At 42.2% G+C, this 17,382-nt stretch overlaps 1 protein-coding gene across 5 annotated transcripts in view; it reads left to right on the top strand.

The window, feature by feature from the left end:
• mwh (multiple wing hairs) overlaps positions 1–17,382 on the top strand; it is a 171,339-nt gene that overhangs the window by 45,537 nt on the left and 108,420 nt on the right. The gene's annotated exons all lie outside the window — the stretch shown is intronic.

The following is a 17,382-nucleotide window of genomic DNA, read 5'->3' as shown; positions in this document are numbered from 1 at the left end:
TCAGTAAGCTTTGGGGATGCAGTATAGGTGTTTACATCTCAAGATCGTTTATTTAACTTCTGCTTTTCTATATTGGATGATCATCTTGCACTGCAGCGGAAAATTATGTCGGCAATAAGTGGCATGTGAAATGTAGGTAATGCTGGCTGTTGCTTCGAAATATAGTAGATTCGCTGGTGGAGATGACTAGAGATTTGCTGGCTTAGACTAGAACAGAGTCAGAAGTGAAGGTCACGTCGCTGGCGTCATGTAGTAAACTCACTTGGAAGATTATTGCCTTTCGAAATTATGAAGGTGACTAAGCACGAAAACTATGTATCTATCAGCATTAATTTCGAATTTGACATCTCCGGATGCGGAATATAGTGATGAGATCGATTGACTCAAGGTCATTCTTTTGAACAGAGGAAGCTCGATAATGACTTGTGAATATTTTTGGTAACTAGATCAGTGACTATCTACGTAATATAGAAAGTATATTGAAGGACGCAATATCGCTGAAAGCGAATGGGATATAGAAAGTACCATTGTTAGAGGTATCGTTATGATAATTTACAGAATAGATTATCACTTGCGGCGAAGAGACGACAGTGGAACAGCCAATTTGTTTCGCAAATACGACGCGGACACGCGCATATCCGCAACGAGATGTACACGTACAGATACACGCATATTGTAAACTTGAGTTTGAGAGGGTATGAACGATGGATGGACGCAGTATCAACAAATGATTTATTGGCTCCGAGTAAGGGGTTCATTATCCGTCTAATGTCACATACCCGCGAAGCTGAAATGACTCGCCAAACTAACACTGATTCAGCGATGGCTATGACGATATCACACAGGTTAGAAGACACACGCACACACTCACAACAGTGCGATTGTTTTTGCATCGCTACTTTTCGTCACCGTTACCACCGCCCAGACCCAGCCAACAGCAGGAACGCTAGTTGTTAAACGTCCCTCATTCTCGTGTTTTCAGTTATCAACCCCTGAAGGGATATACGAGCCCCCCGAAAATCGAACTCGACAGAGCGCGCTGAAGCATTGCATACATGCACGATACGCTTTTCGCCAGTAATACAGTGCCAAAAAAAAGGATGAGTCAGGACTTCTAGACGGTTCTCGTTGTTTGAAAATGCGCTTTTTTTAGCGCTCCTGAACGAGACGTAAATAGAGGTACACCCATCGGGTTAACGATACTTGATTAATTCTCTCTTGAGTAAAATTCGGGTACTTAGTGAGACGACAACTGTTGGCTAAGTCAGGCTATACGCATGGACTGTTCGAGGCCATGCGTTATGTCAGCACGATTGTAACAACGTATAGTTATCGAACCATAACTTAAACGACTGCATACCGTCCGCAGAAATCTAGTTTGTTGAACAAGTGCTGATCTTTGTTTTTCGATAATACGAAAACAAAAAAACGAGCTGAAACTTCGTTCATTTGGTAAGGAAGTAATTTATCTCAGCCGTAAGTTATTATCGCTGAGTTAATACAGACGATCTTATTTGCCGGTTTAGATCATAGTCAGGCACAGATAAACACTGAGTTGGCAACAAGGTACGCCAAGTAGGGAGCCGCCATTCGATTTGGTAAAACAGCTTATATTTGATTAGTACAGGTAAATGTCAGATAAATAAATAAAAAATATAATTAGACGACACTAGTAGTGCCTATCCTTACATTGAAATTATATATTTTTTTCCTCTACTCTTGTTAAATTACGAATCAATTTCGAAGCTTGTCTAAATTTCACTCGTGACGTAATGATCTCGTAGTCTGATTAAAATAATAATATTCAGAAACATACTTAAAATGTAACTTCGGCTACATGTTAAGAACACCAACCTTGGTACCATTAGTTGATGCTGGCAAAATAGTTTCATACTTGTAAACATCATGCAGCAGACAACAATAGACGATTTTTAGCGACCCAGAATAATGCAGCGCCAGCATATTTTAAAAAAGTCGCGGGCAAATGTTTATTAAAAGCTCTGCTGTCTATATATTTCTAATAAATGCTCCACTGCTGCGTATTAATTATATATAGGCGTGTTAGCAGGATATTGTGGAGATTTTCGTCAACGATGAAGTCGTGTTTTAGGCATTATCCAAGGCTACCCTCAATGTAACTGTTTACCCCTGCTGCTGGTATCAATGAATGACGCTGAACCTTCAGCTGCATCACTTTCTTCAAAAGTCCGCATAAACCTTTCTCTAGAACGATGTTTGCCAATTTGTACGAGCTGTGTTATGACTAGCAACGTCTGTCCACATTACAGCCATGGATTAATTAAAAAGTTACTGCAAATATCTACAAGCACCACCACTACCACTAATATTAAAGCTAGAAGGAAAAATAGATCTAAATCCTAAATTCATCCTCATAATGGCCACACAGAACGCTAACTTTGTGGATAGTAACAATCATAGTCGTGACAGCGTTGCTATCCACATTACCATCCGTCTATCCTTCAACTTCTTCTTGCAGTTTAATGACCTGTGGACCTAAAGGACTTCAAATCGTGGCTTCTCCTATGCGTACCTTTACTATATAATAGCGGATTACATCTGTATACAAAATATAAACAAAATATCAATATCTCTCTCGTTCCGGCTTGGTAGTTAGCTAATCAGTTTTTTGATCTAGTCCAGTACAAACGTAACATCTATTTTACTTAAAAAATATATATATATATATAGTACGTACATTGGAAAAGTGTCCTATAGGAAATATGTCGCCTTTACGAACACAGGCTTTGTTGAACGGTAATAGATGATAAAGTGTCGTCGGCGCCATTACAATGTTAACAGGTTCGACGTGTAGGCTATTAAATGTAGGCCTGTGTAAGGCTCTGCCCGTATTGGCGCTTGTTCATAAAAAGCCACTATATCGAGCATTCGTAACAAAAGACGTAGACGTTTATTTTTGCATTTAAATACAATCACTGTTTATATGTCGTGCTCTGCTGCTTCAGAGCAATTTTTTCCTCGATTTACTTATCGCTGTTGGCGTATTTGCAGAGCACCGCAGGAAAACACTCGATGCCCACCGCCGAAGTGGTTTGTTACGTCGCCATTTTTGATGCCGCATTTCATGTTTAGTACGCCGCCGACAACAACTACTTTTAGCAACAAGAGCTACTGTTATATACAAGCACTTTTATGACTACAACTGATCGTGTCCAATCGGATCAATCAATTCATCGGAAATCGAAGTTCCAAACGTGTTCTACCTACCTACCTACCCACCTTCGATTCAATTGTTGATTGCAGTCGTGTTGTCTCCCTTCGTCATCATTTCAATTTGTGCGAATAATATGTTTCGAAGCTACTACTTGTCCCAGCGTTTCTTCTCATTTCCGATTCTCATCGTACGTCGTTTTCATCTTCGTTGTCTGTTGTCCTTCATCATCTTCAGGTGGTTCTGTCGATGGGGCACAGCTATTACGAGCACTATAGCACGTTGGGTTGCTCGGAATTTGTTTGTTTGCTACTTGTTTGCCCTATAGAACGAAAAGCACATGCTCGCATCTGTGTATTATGTATGCACACGTGTGCGGTGCGGTAAGCAACTCTAGTGCCTTGTACAAGATGTTTCGTGTTCCGTATCGTATCGACGTGACGGCAATGACAACTGTAGACAGGTTCGACTTTTGATGTTGACACTTCGTGGCATCGGCAATGGCGCTTCTCAATGTAAATGAGATCGCACGAATTGCCAGGAGCGTTGAGCCCTAAGAAAAGGGGGGGGGGGGGGGGGGGAGAAAACGCGACATTCGATGATTCAACCGTTCGGAAGATTTAGTGGACTAGAATTCATGCTACTGAGGTTTGCATCTGTCATCATCCAACCCCAATCAATACAGGAGTCGCGCACATCTGTTTCCCTCACTATTTCATATGCCTAAAAGAAGACGATAAAATCTAGAAGAACTGTCATCCCTTTTTGTCGTTGCGCTGTTCCTATCCGACGACGCTTTACGGAAACAGCCGCAACAATAGCAATATCAGCGGAGGCAGTAACGTCCACCGAAGACGCATCGAGGGTCAATGAAAGTAGTGTGACCGAACAACATCTATAGGTAGCAGCTCGTATGTAAGCTAATCTGATAGTTTTAACGCTGTTGTGAGCTGCGGGCCGTTTGATCGTCAGTTCGGGTCATCGATGTAAAGGGCATCTAGCTTGTCTGCCTTTTTGTGTCAGCTTCCGTCCCATCTGCATAACGCCCGCACGATGGTAAACAATGAAAGTGGTCAATGTGAAATGACTGGATGCTATTTTATAACTTTGGTCCCGTCGCTGACGAGATGTTCTTCACGGGACCAGTGTATTTACGCTGTATCTGATATTAGATGGTTGATGGAAACAGAAAACCTCGAAAACGCTTTGGTAGCAATTGTGATTTATAGCCTGTATAGAGTTGGGAGTCGCCAATTATATTTCACCTGATTAGTGATACAGGATGAATAGGAACAGACATAATCGCGAAGAAAAATTGTCTTAAAGTTTTATAGTGAATCGATTGATTTGGGTTGCTGTGTTTTTCCTGGTTCGTAATCGAAGAACTTTGGAGTATATAGCCCCAAGTACGGTAAAGGAAGGTTGATAATTTCGTTTGTTGTATAATAGGCTTACTAAATCCGCACCGATCTGTAACCTCAAAAACTGACTCAGATAACTACGAAACGACTGTAAAGCTAATGATGAAGGTGCTCGACCAGTTAATCACATGATGTCCGAGCTTCGACAATGAACACCAAAGTGAAGGCCGTGTGCCTGTATGTGGACAAACGTAATAGCTTCGATAGTCGCCCAAAAGGTTCATTTCAACCCACAAAAGTTGAAGCTTCATCTTCTGTGGACGACAACAATAGGTGGTCTCGGGCGTTCCCTATCCGTTCGGTATCGTTCTGTTGGTGTCGATCTCTGATCTTCTGCGCATGCGGACGGCTGCCTATGGACTGTATCACTTTCTTGTTTTCGACTGCTAATTTAAGACTATAATAGGTTTATGTTAGTATTGCTTCTGGGGTAGTCGCACCGTGCTTTCGGTGTTGCGGGTCAGTGCATATTTGACTGGCTGCGGATGGCCAGACGATTACCAAACGATTAGCAATCACCCTTTGATGGTGCGTCACCATCTCGTACGTTTTGGTAAAAGACCGCCGCAGGATCGTTCGTCTCTTCAAAAAAATTGTTACGGTGACCCCAACAGTGATCGAACTTGTTTATCTGTCCAATACAGAAAAAATGAACTATCAACAACACCCAATTGGGCAGGGTCGTAAACACTCGACGATGTCTTCATATATATCTATATATATATATAATAATATATATTGAAATATATTTTCAATGGTCCGCTAATAACTGTTTCGATTGTTTTTAAATTTCCTGGGCGTAGTCGTTGATTTAACACCCTATTGAAGTCGATCGCTATCATTACGTAACCTACATAACTTCTGAATTCACAATAAAAAAAAAAAAAAAAAAATACCTAGATTTGAATAAAAACTACCAAACATTCCAATTGGTAATTTCATTTTTTCACGTACGACGACGTACGAAGACGGCGTATCTTGTCAACGTGCGACAGCTTTGGAATAACTGAGACGACAGTATCAACAAAAAAAAGAAAGCAAATATTTTCAGCAGCTATCCGATACAATTAATTAGCTACCTAAACTCATCACCAACCACACATTAACACCGGAGCGAGTTACTACCAGGCCGAGCGAGGGCCTGCTATTCCCACTTTGTTTGTGCAACGTCCACGTCTTCACAAAATAGATGCTTTTCCTTTCCCTGTCTTTTTCGAATATTCGCTCCGCTCTGCTCTTTGCAGGTTTTCTTTATTGGCCACAGCTGTTGCCATTTTTTACGGTGATGCGATCGCATTCGATCGGTCGTTTTTGATACTTGCGACATTTGCAGGCGGTGAAAATCTACTTGGCGTTGCCACAGACTTTTCAATGGGGCCTTTCAGTGCAAATCTCTCTTTAGGCTAAACCAAATACAAAATCTACAGGACAGGATGACGCTATATCGGTTCATCATTATTCAATGAGGCAGATACGATGTGGATAGATGAATCTTCACGTATAAAAACAAGGCAAAGGCAGCCGAGTAAACGCTGTAAACAAAAGAAAAAAACGCCTGTCCTACATTGTGCCTTGGCTTCGTGTCGTCGTTCACTCACTACCTGTCGCAAAAATTGGTGCGCTTACAAACGGACCTGTGCGAACTAGCAAATTAGGAGTCGATGCATATTATAGGTTTGTATATGTTGAAGCTATGCGACGTTTGACGCCAATAGTGCGACGTCACCGTCAATAACAGCAACCGTACGGCACAGAGCAAAAGTCTCATTACCACTCAGCGAATGATCAGTGCAGTGATTGACGATGATACGTATCTTGCCTATCCATCTGAAGTCGATCCATAGGGTTAGCGCTTCAGGGGTAGCAATTCAGGGGACGATATGAATAGCAAACTATTTAGAATAAAACAAAATGCGTATAGATCAGTAGTACCTGCCTGTCAGCACTATTCGCTCATCCATCTGCGTGCTCATTTGTTCCATAATGAAAGGGTCCGCAACACATCGATCCGTGTAGTCTGCCCTACGAACGAGGTATGTTTGTACATGAGAGAAGATCTGATGAGTTAAGCCTATGTATATATGAAACATAAACACGCTTCTATATAACAGCCAACTTAATCAATTAATATGGCATCGGTCAGTGTTTCATGTCGAAATAAAGAAGCACTGAAATTGCACGATAGTTAAGAACAGTGGGACTGAATTAGCTTGATTCGTTTCTACCTCGCTGCACGTAAGCGGAGCTGGGGCAAAAGTGAGAGTAAGATAGAGCAAACTCTGTTGTTGATGGGGTTCATAGAAGTTCGTTGGTAAATTACACCACACGAGCGAATTCAACCTCTTCGTCTAGTTACTGTCAAAAAACAACTTATTCTGTGTTAGAGGCGCTAGAAGAACAGGGCATCTGTGGCTGTGAGCGGAGAAGAAACCCAATCGTGCTCCATCTCTTACATTTGCTTTTTGTCCAACACCGTTAATGACGTCTGTGGTGACGCGTCCAATATCTACGCTAAGCATAGCAATACGGCACTGCAACACCGTAGCTTGAAGTGTTTGCAATAGCAAACCACAAAGAGTTCGGTAGAAAGCCATATATCAAAGTAGCGAATTCTGGCTCTATATGAGACCATATGGTTGTAACGATAAATTAAATAGATGAGATTGCATGGGGGGATACAAAGCCGCGCAGTGATAAGATGGCGATCTTTTATTGTGTGACTGTAATTAAGTCATAATCGCTCTCAAGCTGTGACGCTTATTGCAAAACATAAGCCAGATCTAGCCAATGGGGTGATTACGTAAGTGGCGGTGTTGGTCTGAGCTAGCTAATTCATTCACATCCGGTAAGTAGGTTATAATATAAAGTAATTAATTATACCCGTGAAATAGCGGCAAAGATTGAACGCCTAAGTTGTGTAACTAACTCTGAGAAATGTCAAATTTTCAGGTAAGAGCGACTGATACTAAGCGGGTATTATTAGGATCATGTGTTTCAGCCTGACATAATCTAGAATAACAGTGGTAAGCTGACGTCGTCTTCTCGAAACACTTAGCAGCACTAGATTGTCAGAGTAAGTGACAAAAAAGCAAGTGTAAAGCCGGCCCAGCTTTTGCTACTGGCATGTCTCTGATTTGGGTTCCGGGTTGGTAACCTCATATGGGGTTACATGATTCTGCACGCGTTTTATTCGCATGTCTCTGTGCGTTTCCATCTTGTATCTACAGCTTTTGCACTGACCATACGGAGTGAACAGCGTTCACTTCAATTCAGTGCTCTGTATATTGTAGACGTCGGCGTAATGGCGTCCGTACTATAGTGATCACTAGATGTTTCCTAAAAATATGTAGCTTCTTAATTTTCTCTCTAGCTGGTATATCTCAGCAATTTATGTGCTATAATCCTCTACTTTACATGGGTAACTCATTTGATCCGTCGTCATAAAAAAAAAAAATAGCCACATTCGATATCGATAGAGGTACTGTCTTTTTCTGAAAGTGCCAGAACCTAGACGTAAGCACGTAAATTGTATTGCTTTATGCTGACTTGCGTTAACGGCCCAGTGAAAAGCGTAATCTCACAACCATTGTACTTGTATTTTAAGGTTTGCGTTCAGTGCTGATCGCCTTATCAGCACCAAGAATACTGCCTTACCAATCGTTGTAAATACCATCGGTACTTATAAATTTTCAGCGTACGACATGAAACTTTACCTGTTAACTTACGCGTCAACACATAGATATAATAGGTTCCGTAGTAGTCCGCTAGCGGAAGGACAACGCAGCTATCGAGTCTAACGCTTCATTTAGTTTTCGACAATGTTGCTATCGGCTCCGCGTAGCCAGCAACAATCAAGGCATTATTATCACGAATAAAATTATAATTTACCGTCTCAGTGTGCTAATATACTACGCTGATATGGTTGTTTTTATTTGCCTTAGGTTGTTGTTGTGGTTGTTGATGCCCGCCAGACCCGAAGGCAAGCGATACGGCTATCATCAAAACAGACAGACTCTCCAGGAACCAAACAAGATATCTAACGGTTCCTACTCACGTTTTTACCTCTTGCAGTCTGTCACTGTCGGTTCGCTACACCAGCGCCAACAAGACCCAACGCATTACCTTAAGACCATTAAAATGCCCTTCATCATTAGCTTTGATAGCCGGCTTAACATTAACGGCGACAGCTACAGCGGTGGAGCTAACCAGCCTTTTGCTCACTACCGTCTGTTCTTATTTACCGCAAAAATTCCCCATTTGTTCCCTTAGGCATCGCCCCTTTGATAACTTATAATAGTGTGTGACGTGTTTGCTTCTTCTGCCAGTGCTGGTGTATCTGCTACCTTTGGTGACGCCGTTCCACCCGCCGCATGACTATGTCAAAAAATAAAGTGGGCATCAACATATCCTTTTAGTACGTCAAAAAAAGCATTACAGATTTGTTAAAGGAATTGTAGCAAGCAAGATCTCCCCACACTTACACTCTCTATGGCTGCCGCCACTGGAAATTCGTCGTCCGCTTCCCTTGTTATTTTCATCGCTATATCACAACATGGATCGTATCAGGTTAGTCGTAGACTAGCTGTTGTCGCTCTGAACGATCTGAATCAACCAGCTGATGAATATGTCTCACCAAACTTGCGATGATAATTTAAAAGCGCACAGAAGGCGATAAGTAAAAAAAAAAAAAAAAAAAAAACACGCCAGGTCGGTATATGCGACCGTGTGGAGTTGAGCTCCCTATTGCGCAGATGCATCTAACAGGTGGACTGTGAGATTTTGGGACACATAGAGAGCGTATACTGTACAACACTGACGGCTTTGGGCGGCGACGGTTCACAGAAACAATAGATTCGTTGATAGTGGACATAATTTTCTTACAAATCTTCAGACTAGCTATTTGTTTACCTTAGCTAAACGTTGCAGCACAACTATGACGGCATGACGATAATTAGAGTAACAGCTGTATAATAGATTGGTACTGGTCGCGATTTAACTTGCGAACTCATACCCACGTATTTACCGTGTTGGTAGTACCGCGCAGTGTGTACGTACGATCGAGCGACAATGGCTAATCGCCCGCACAGCTTGCAAATCTTCCCAGCGCATCGTAAGGCCGATTCTTAAAAAATCAACCTCAGAGAAACACTACTGATATCAGCATCATGCCATAGAGAAGTGCGTGTGTTATAAGTTCAGCTAATTGATATTGAACGTACGTAATGGCTGCGGTTTTTGATAGTTTCTCCAGCCGCGATCTTTTACTGCTAATATCTACATTTAGAACAAAAAAAAAGGCCAAGTGAAAATAGCAACTGTATATAACTGTCGTTGAACGTCTAGTTTTCCTGTCCTGGTCCCCTATGATAAGTTCCTACCGTGCTTCTGAAATGTGCTCTGGTTTAGTTGATTCACACACATAAAAATGCAATTTTCCACGAAATACCGAAATGGGCAGAAGAGGCTGCGATACGAACGATAATGATGATGATGATTCTTATCGATGTGGTTGTTGTTGTCACATACAAGTCATCGACGACTTCTGAATTGAGAGAAAACGTGTAATTATGTACAGCCTTATTTGTTTTTTATGTCATTAGAATGTTTATACATGTCATAGAATCAAATTTTGTATTCGACACAAGACATGTAAATATAGTAATGATCACTGATATTGATTGATCACGCTATTTAGCTCCAAATCGCTGAGACGAAACTGGGGCAACGGCCGCGGTGGACGATACTTCACCGATGACATTCTGCCTTTTGTTGTTGTCGAGTGAAAAAAAACCTGTGAAGACCTTCTAACTGATAGAAGAAGGATATATGAAACACAGCGGCAATGGCGACGACGATCATGATGATCGCAGAGGGGCCGAGGCTTTTGCGTCTGGTCAATGTACATATGACCACAACTACTCTGAATATTGCTTGTACTCTTCCGGTCATAGCCGTTAGCAGCAACAATTGTGCCCAGACATCTTTACTGAAGCTTCATCTAAGCGTTCGGCCCGCTTGGCCTTGCACTTTGACCTTTGTCAAAAAGTAATCGTATGATAATTATAATAATGATAATCATGAACTGAACAAAGTGAAGACATGAAATCGCAAAAAGCTAATCCAAGTCCGCAAGACAACCTGCACTTCAGTCATCGTATATACAGCTGTTTGTGTTTATCGTGTCACAGTGATTGTGATAGTAGACTATACATGGGAAATATCTACGAGATTAAAAAAGTACTCGAGTTTCGACATAGCTCAAGCCGGGTTCTAATATACCACAGCTAAGAACTCGCTGACATTTCGAACGAAGTATCGAGCAGAAACAACTTTGTTGTTTGTTCCATGTGCTTCTATTATATATTCCTCGGACTATCAATACTGTTGGGTTATGGAAGATGTATGATCAAATGCAGTGTTTATACACCGGGTGGTGATATTTTTATTTATACTAATATACCACAAGTTAAGTCCAGTGTCTGTGTCGTCCTTGCGCTACGTCTTGTGGGTATGTTGGAGCAACAATTAGTTAACCCACTTTACCTATTTGTGAATATTTAAAAGCGAAGAAAAGGTCAACACATCTAACAGAAGCTTCACCGGATTTCATCGGTGATAATGAAATGGAAAATTGAAAGATTCGAAATTACCTTTGCTTTTCGCCAAACCTCCGGATAGCCCGGCAATAATACGGACACTTGCATATTTAGGGTTCTACCTACTCTTTTAAGTCACCTTTTCACGATCACGTTGACTTATAGATACACGTATATATGCAGAGGCACCATTTGTTTGGATTTGACAATTGTCATTTATCTACCATTGGAATGTACCTAAGGTCTAGGAATGATTTTAGGCATAAAGTTTCCTCTTTCTATATAAATCGCATATAATGCGTTATGTACATATTATTCGCAAATGAACGAAAGGATCATTAAGCTGGCATTTTGAAAATTACACAGATGTCTCTTGCTCGATTGGCGCGCCTGCTAAAATATTAACCATACATTATTATAGCAACGAAATATACCATGTTCCTTGATAGACCGAAGAGCAATAATATTGTTGGGAAACCTTAGGGAAGTCGTTTTGCATCTCGCTCCGTTTAACGAGAGAAAAGCACGGATAGAGAGAGATAAGGCTGGCCATCAGTGAGGACGGCGTGTAATGCAAGGCGTGGTAGCTCGTACGTAACAAACACGGTACGTAGCGGCAATTTCAAACACTCGAATGTATTAATATTAACGTTGTCAAGCTATTAGGGCAAACTGAGACTGAAAATAAGGAATCGCTTGAAACACCTTAGCTTGCACAAGTCTGTTACCTGCTCTGACTAAGCGTGTTTGTCGTAGACCTTTCACATGGTTCGGAAGAAGTAGTGCGACCCATCGTTATTACTTTAAGTCGATTTGAAGTATCTTCTCCAGCTGTATGCATCTCAGCGTGTACAGCTTATCAGCTTACCTCCGTAATGCACAACACTGGCCTGAAGGACTACATGTCACAGAAATTCCCATGTAGATTAAGGTCCTTCTTGAACTGGGTCAATACGCTCCTGTCGTAAGCATATACATTCGGACTCAAAAAGTATACTTTACAATTTCAACTATTTTTTGTTGTTTAAAATTATGAGAGACATTCGGCAAACAACAAGTGGCATGCTTCATTTTCAGCATACCCACTTAAATGTTAAAAAGAAAATAGCGAAACCGCATAACAGGAGAATATCTGTTTTCATTGATATTTATCCTTATTTCGGCCTACAATACCTCGCACCAGAGTGATTCATCTAACAATATATTCCACAGTCGTTTCTATCAGCTTTTAAGCTAGCGGATCCTTGAGCCTGAGCCGCGTGATTAGCGGATTTCTGTACGTTGAACGCAGCAGGTCATCAACTCGCTTATTCAACTATTCCATACCATATACAGAGCAGCAGCGGCAGAAGTACGACGCATGCCGCAGCAATGTTCACAGTAAAGCGAAGACAAGTCTGTCTGCCTATAATCCTGTTTATAATCGTAAAGGGATGCAAATACACGCCTCACCTCTGCTCCCTTTCCGCTAGAACACTGTTCCCTCCGAGTTGAACTTCGCCTTGTGCCGAAAGTTCGGCACTGGTCAGTCTGTCGCACTCAGGTAGCGGTCAGTCCTATGCTTTATTGCTCAATAGTAAATGCGGCAAAGTTGCCGTCACGATTGTCACTAGCAGCGTCGGCGTTCGAATTAGGCCTTTAACTTTATCAACCTTTCATTCTCCTATTTTTCTAAAATCAATAAGCTTCATTACGGATGTAGCCGCTTTTAGCACAGTCGATGTCGTTGTCTGAGTTCTACATTTGTAGTCCTTGGCAGTTTGGCAATGCTGCTATCAGCCACAACTATGTGTTATATGCATAGCCGCGGCAAAAGAAAGGGCTGCACATTGTATCGTTCTGTGCATAGGGTGTCACTGCACGCACGTTGGCTTGCCATTCCTGTTCCCTTGATGGTTCCGAGCAACGTTTCCCGGCAAAAATTAGGTCGGCCACTCAGTTTCGCGTTGACGCGGACGAATCGAATACACGAGATCGGAGCAGAAGCATTGTGTCTAATTTGCCTTCGTCCAGTCCGCCACTGTTGGCTAGATAGATAGATAGATAGATAGTTGAACGCACCATCGGTTTCCTTTTCTTCAAAGAGATTTTCGCCAAAGAGCGCATACGATGTACATGAGTAAGATTACAATGTTCCAATAATTATCAGCTCGCACTTTCGATGGATTAGAAGCTCTGGATTTAGAACTGTGTGTACTCTTAGCATCTTCTGTGAACGGCAGGCAGTCCTGATTGTTCGGATCTGGATGTTCGTGATTGGAGTGTAGATGACGTACGTGATTCATGTTCAAGATTGGTCCATATCTTCTTTAGAGCTAAATGAATCTGAATTCGTCTCGTGACAAGCAGAGCCGGTTTGAACTTACGTTTGAGATGGGAACGACAGTGGTTTCGCAATAACCCACAGAGTTTTAGCTGAGGCACGTCTTCTTCTTCTTCTTCGACGTAACTGTACAACTGACATCATAAATAATGCTTTGTGGCCACTCACGTAATGCCATGCACAGTACCCTTTAGGCTGTGATACGTATAAGTGAAAATCTGGGTCTACTCACTATTTGGATCGAATGAATATTTCATTTCTGTAAACCCTTTTTTTGGAAGCCAGCAGAAGAACCAGTTCGACAAGAGGCGCAAAGTCTCAATAGTTTTAAATATCAGTCCAATACGGCAGCAAATTGTCAGCAATATTCTAGTTTGCTTCTTAGTGAAAATCTGGACTGTTCATTGAACGATAGACAACAACTCTCAATGTGTCCTTTGCCTATAAGAACGCTCGTAATTGAAAACCCATCGTTATCAGAAACCACGGCCGCCAGAACACGAGCTCAACAGCGCTAAAAAAGCAGCCTCGATCCCTGGAAAACGACCGAAGAGCTGACCAACGTGATAAATTCTCATAATCGGTAGGCAGTGCTTGTTGGCAAGCGCCAAAACGTCCTGCATGAAAATAAACGTGGCAAATACTGAATACTGTTACCAAAATCAACCGGTCGTATAAATCAGCAGCGACAGGTTTCGCGCTGCCGATGGACATGGGATCATCGAGTGGAGTCAGGGGTAAAGGAACTTATTCTTAAGAACAGACGAGGCAATTCGAAGTACTGGTATCGAAGGAGCGAATCTTGCTGGTGCCGGTTTAGGGGGTGGCGACGGGTAGAAGAAGTGCTCCAGAGATTCCCACGTCCCGCTGCGAACAGAACCACGCCTTGTGCGGCTGGCGACGAATCGACGACGAAATTTCAGAGCAGTTAGCGTTTGCCGCCCGTCAGTGAGGTATCGCTCTGGGGGGGCTTAGGGAAACATCTATTCCGACACGGTAACATGGGACAGACACAATCCACCCAAGCCGTTCTTTTGAGTAATGTTTATAATATTTTCAAAAAAAAAAAAAAAAAAAAAGGAAAAATCTGTTACAGCACAACGACGAAATTGGTAGGGTCGATCATGCGTATGTGAGTCCGAAAGATAAGAACTGGTAGCTGAAGTGCGTGATTGCTTTGCCTCGCATAGCAGTGCTTAATAATAAATAACATTTAAAGCACATTTTTCATGCTCGTTGTTTGCTAGCATAGATAATAATGAATACACGATTTGATACACGTGCAGTGTTACCAGATCATTAAGCTGCCCGAAGCTTGGTCGACATTGGCGAACTATGTGTGAATTACTCAAATATATATATGTACACATTCGGCCAATTAATTAGCCCGAAGGCCTTGTCTTTTTTTTTTCTTCTTTTTTTAGCTATTAGGCTAAAGTGATCAAATACACTGCTGCATCTGAATAAATGGTAGTTTCCAACGCCAATAATTGAATTTGAAGTCAGAAACATATGTGCGTGTTCTGACGTGCAGAACGTTCACGGCGTCACGGACAATCCAGTAGCTTTTTAGTCTAGGCCCCATAGCAACGACTCGTCAGTGAAATAGATTTATTTCCCAGTTGACGCACAATCTGAGCGACCTGTCATGTTGCACTGACCGACGCGCTGGCCTATCATGTCTGATCGGAGTAAATAATTAGTGGACGACTACCAGCTTTCCCTTATGCTGTCTTTTAGTAAAGCTTAGAATCACACTATTTGTACCCAGATAACTTGCTCGTATTAAGTATTTGTTTTACTTAGTTGGCTTCCGGCGGAACGGAAGACACTGCTTCTGTATACGTATGCGTTCGATAGCTGCATCGAGTAAATCATACCATGAGATATATTTACATGACGTCCATCCACGGTTCGTGGTAGCTTCGTCCATGTTTCCTCGTTTGTACTTTTGCTTGCGCGGTTCATTGGGAGAGCAATTAGTCGTTTGCAGCTCCGCACCAACATCACTTCACTCTATAGCGTATTCCAATACGGCACGTATAGTCGTTTAGTCTCGAAACAACGCCGTACTCGCAGCCACAATAGCCAGCAGCCGATCTAATGTTGTTCTGCTGTTTCAGTGCCATCTGGCCTGTGCTCATCACTCCAGTCATTTTTCTCTCATACGATTCCGTTGGCAATTCCGTGGGCGAGAAAGACGCAAAGGAAGCTCTGTAAGTGAAGCAAAAACGATTTTCAGCAGCAACATTAGCACCGCTACGAAATTCCCCTTCGGCGATCTTATTTCTCACACTCATGATCATGGCGGTGATAGCGGCGCGTTTTTTACGTCGATTTCCTTGCTGCCATTTTTGTACAAGTGTATTAACGGTAATAATCAACAGCTTCGACAGAACGAGACAGCCATTCATTGAGTGCAATCACCGCTGCGATCCGTCGATGCGGTACCAGCCATAGCGTACCACAGCCTATTAAACGCTCCATTTATACGGCTCCATCGAGTATAGCTTAAGAAACAGTAGTAGAAAACGTGAACGAATTAACGTGCTGGTCACCAGCGACAATATGGCCAACGTCAGAAGCGGCACCGTCTATCTTCTATTGATCGGTCGAGTGCGTACGACCACATCTCCCGGCGACAGAGTAATATTGCTTGTTGTATAATTAATGTAACACTACTCGAGTACCATTTGGACACGTACAGCGGCCGCGAGATAAGAGGTGCCACAGAGAAAATAAGCAATTTTCATAGTTCGGTTGCTATTGTCGGATTGCCGCTACCGTCCCCCTATCGCTACCGATTGCGTCTCGTGGAGCAGCCACTGCCAATGAAGAATGCATGGATCTATGGATAGATGATCCTGATTGTGGAGCGCCGATCTGGACCGCGCATCGAGGACGAGGTCTATCAACGCGTATCGATAACCACAAGCGTTGGCTCGCCTTGCGCTAGCAGCGGGTTTTTTTCGATGTGAATGAAGCCGCTGTGATAGCAATAGCTTCAGCGAAAGACAATGAAACAGCTACTTTTTTTGTTCGTGGGCCGCAGCAGAAATCTGGAGAGAGATGAGGTTTAATGCCTTCGAATTCAAGTTCGAAAATTGAAGCTGATTACTATCTTTTATGGCACAGTTACGCGCAAGTGTTGGTTTAGCCAGGAGCGTATCAGGCTTGAATTCGTAGTAAAACATCTGAGCAATAACGATTTGCTCGAATAGCATTGGGCGCCAAAGCGTTTGATAATCTGTAATCATTTTGAACTAGGCCATATGTATATATAACAGCATAATCCATCTGAAGCTGAGATTATTAGAGACGTAATGTGATGGTGAGATCATGTAGAGTACACTGAGGCTGACAGATGTCTGTGTGTGTATCGTCCAAAGGATATGTATCGGTTTTTCTAAAAATTCCAGACCTGTATTTGGCGATAGACGAAATTTGCACAGGTACCATTTTTCGCCGTTGGTAGTGTCTATAGCCGGTGAGGAAACCCCCATCTGTCATCATTTCCAAAACAAATCAACTTTTTCATCATGACAGCCTAAACCGAATCTATAATGCTATATGAGTAATGTTCCCTTGAAGATGTTAGAAGTCGTTCCGATTTTGTATGCTCATAGCAAGGGAAAAGCTAGACAAATGGTTCTATGCTTCACAGTACTACATAGGTGTATCTGTCGACGATTGTTTCAAGCTAGGAACAGTAGGTGCATTATTGTGTTAATTGGAAATTTTCACGGCTACAGGTCGGGGCTTCTGGGTTTTACATTCAGCGCCCTCTATAAATTACTTGGGCTTTTCAATGTTCACTTTCTACATCATAGTCAGCGATCTTCTCACGGCGGC

This window comes from Varroa jacobsoni, unplaced genomic scaffold (assembly GCF_002532875.2).
Source record: "Varroa jacobsoni isolate VJ856 unplaced genomic scaffold, vjacob_1.0 scaffold_1310, whole genome shotgun sequence".
Taxonomy (NCBI): Eukaryota; Metazoa; Arthropoda; class Arachnida; order Mesostigmata; family Varroidae; genus Varroa; species Varroa jacobsoni.
This window is presented reverse-complemented; position numbering and strand designations above follow the sequence as displayed.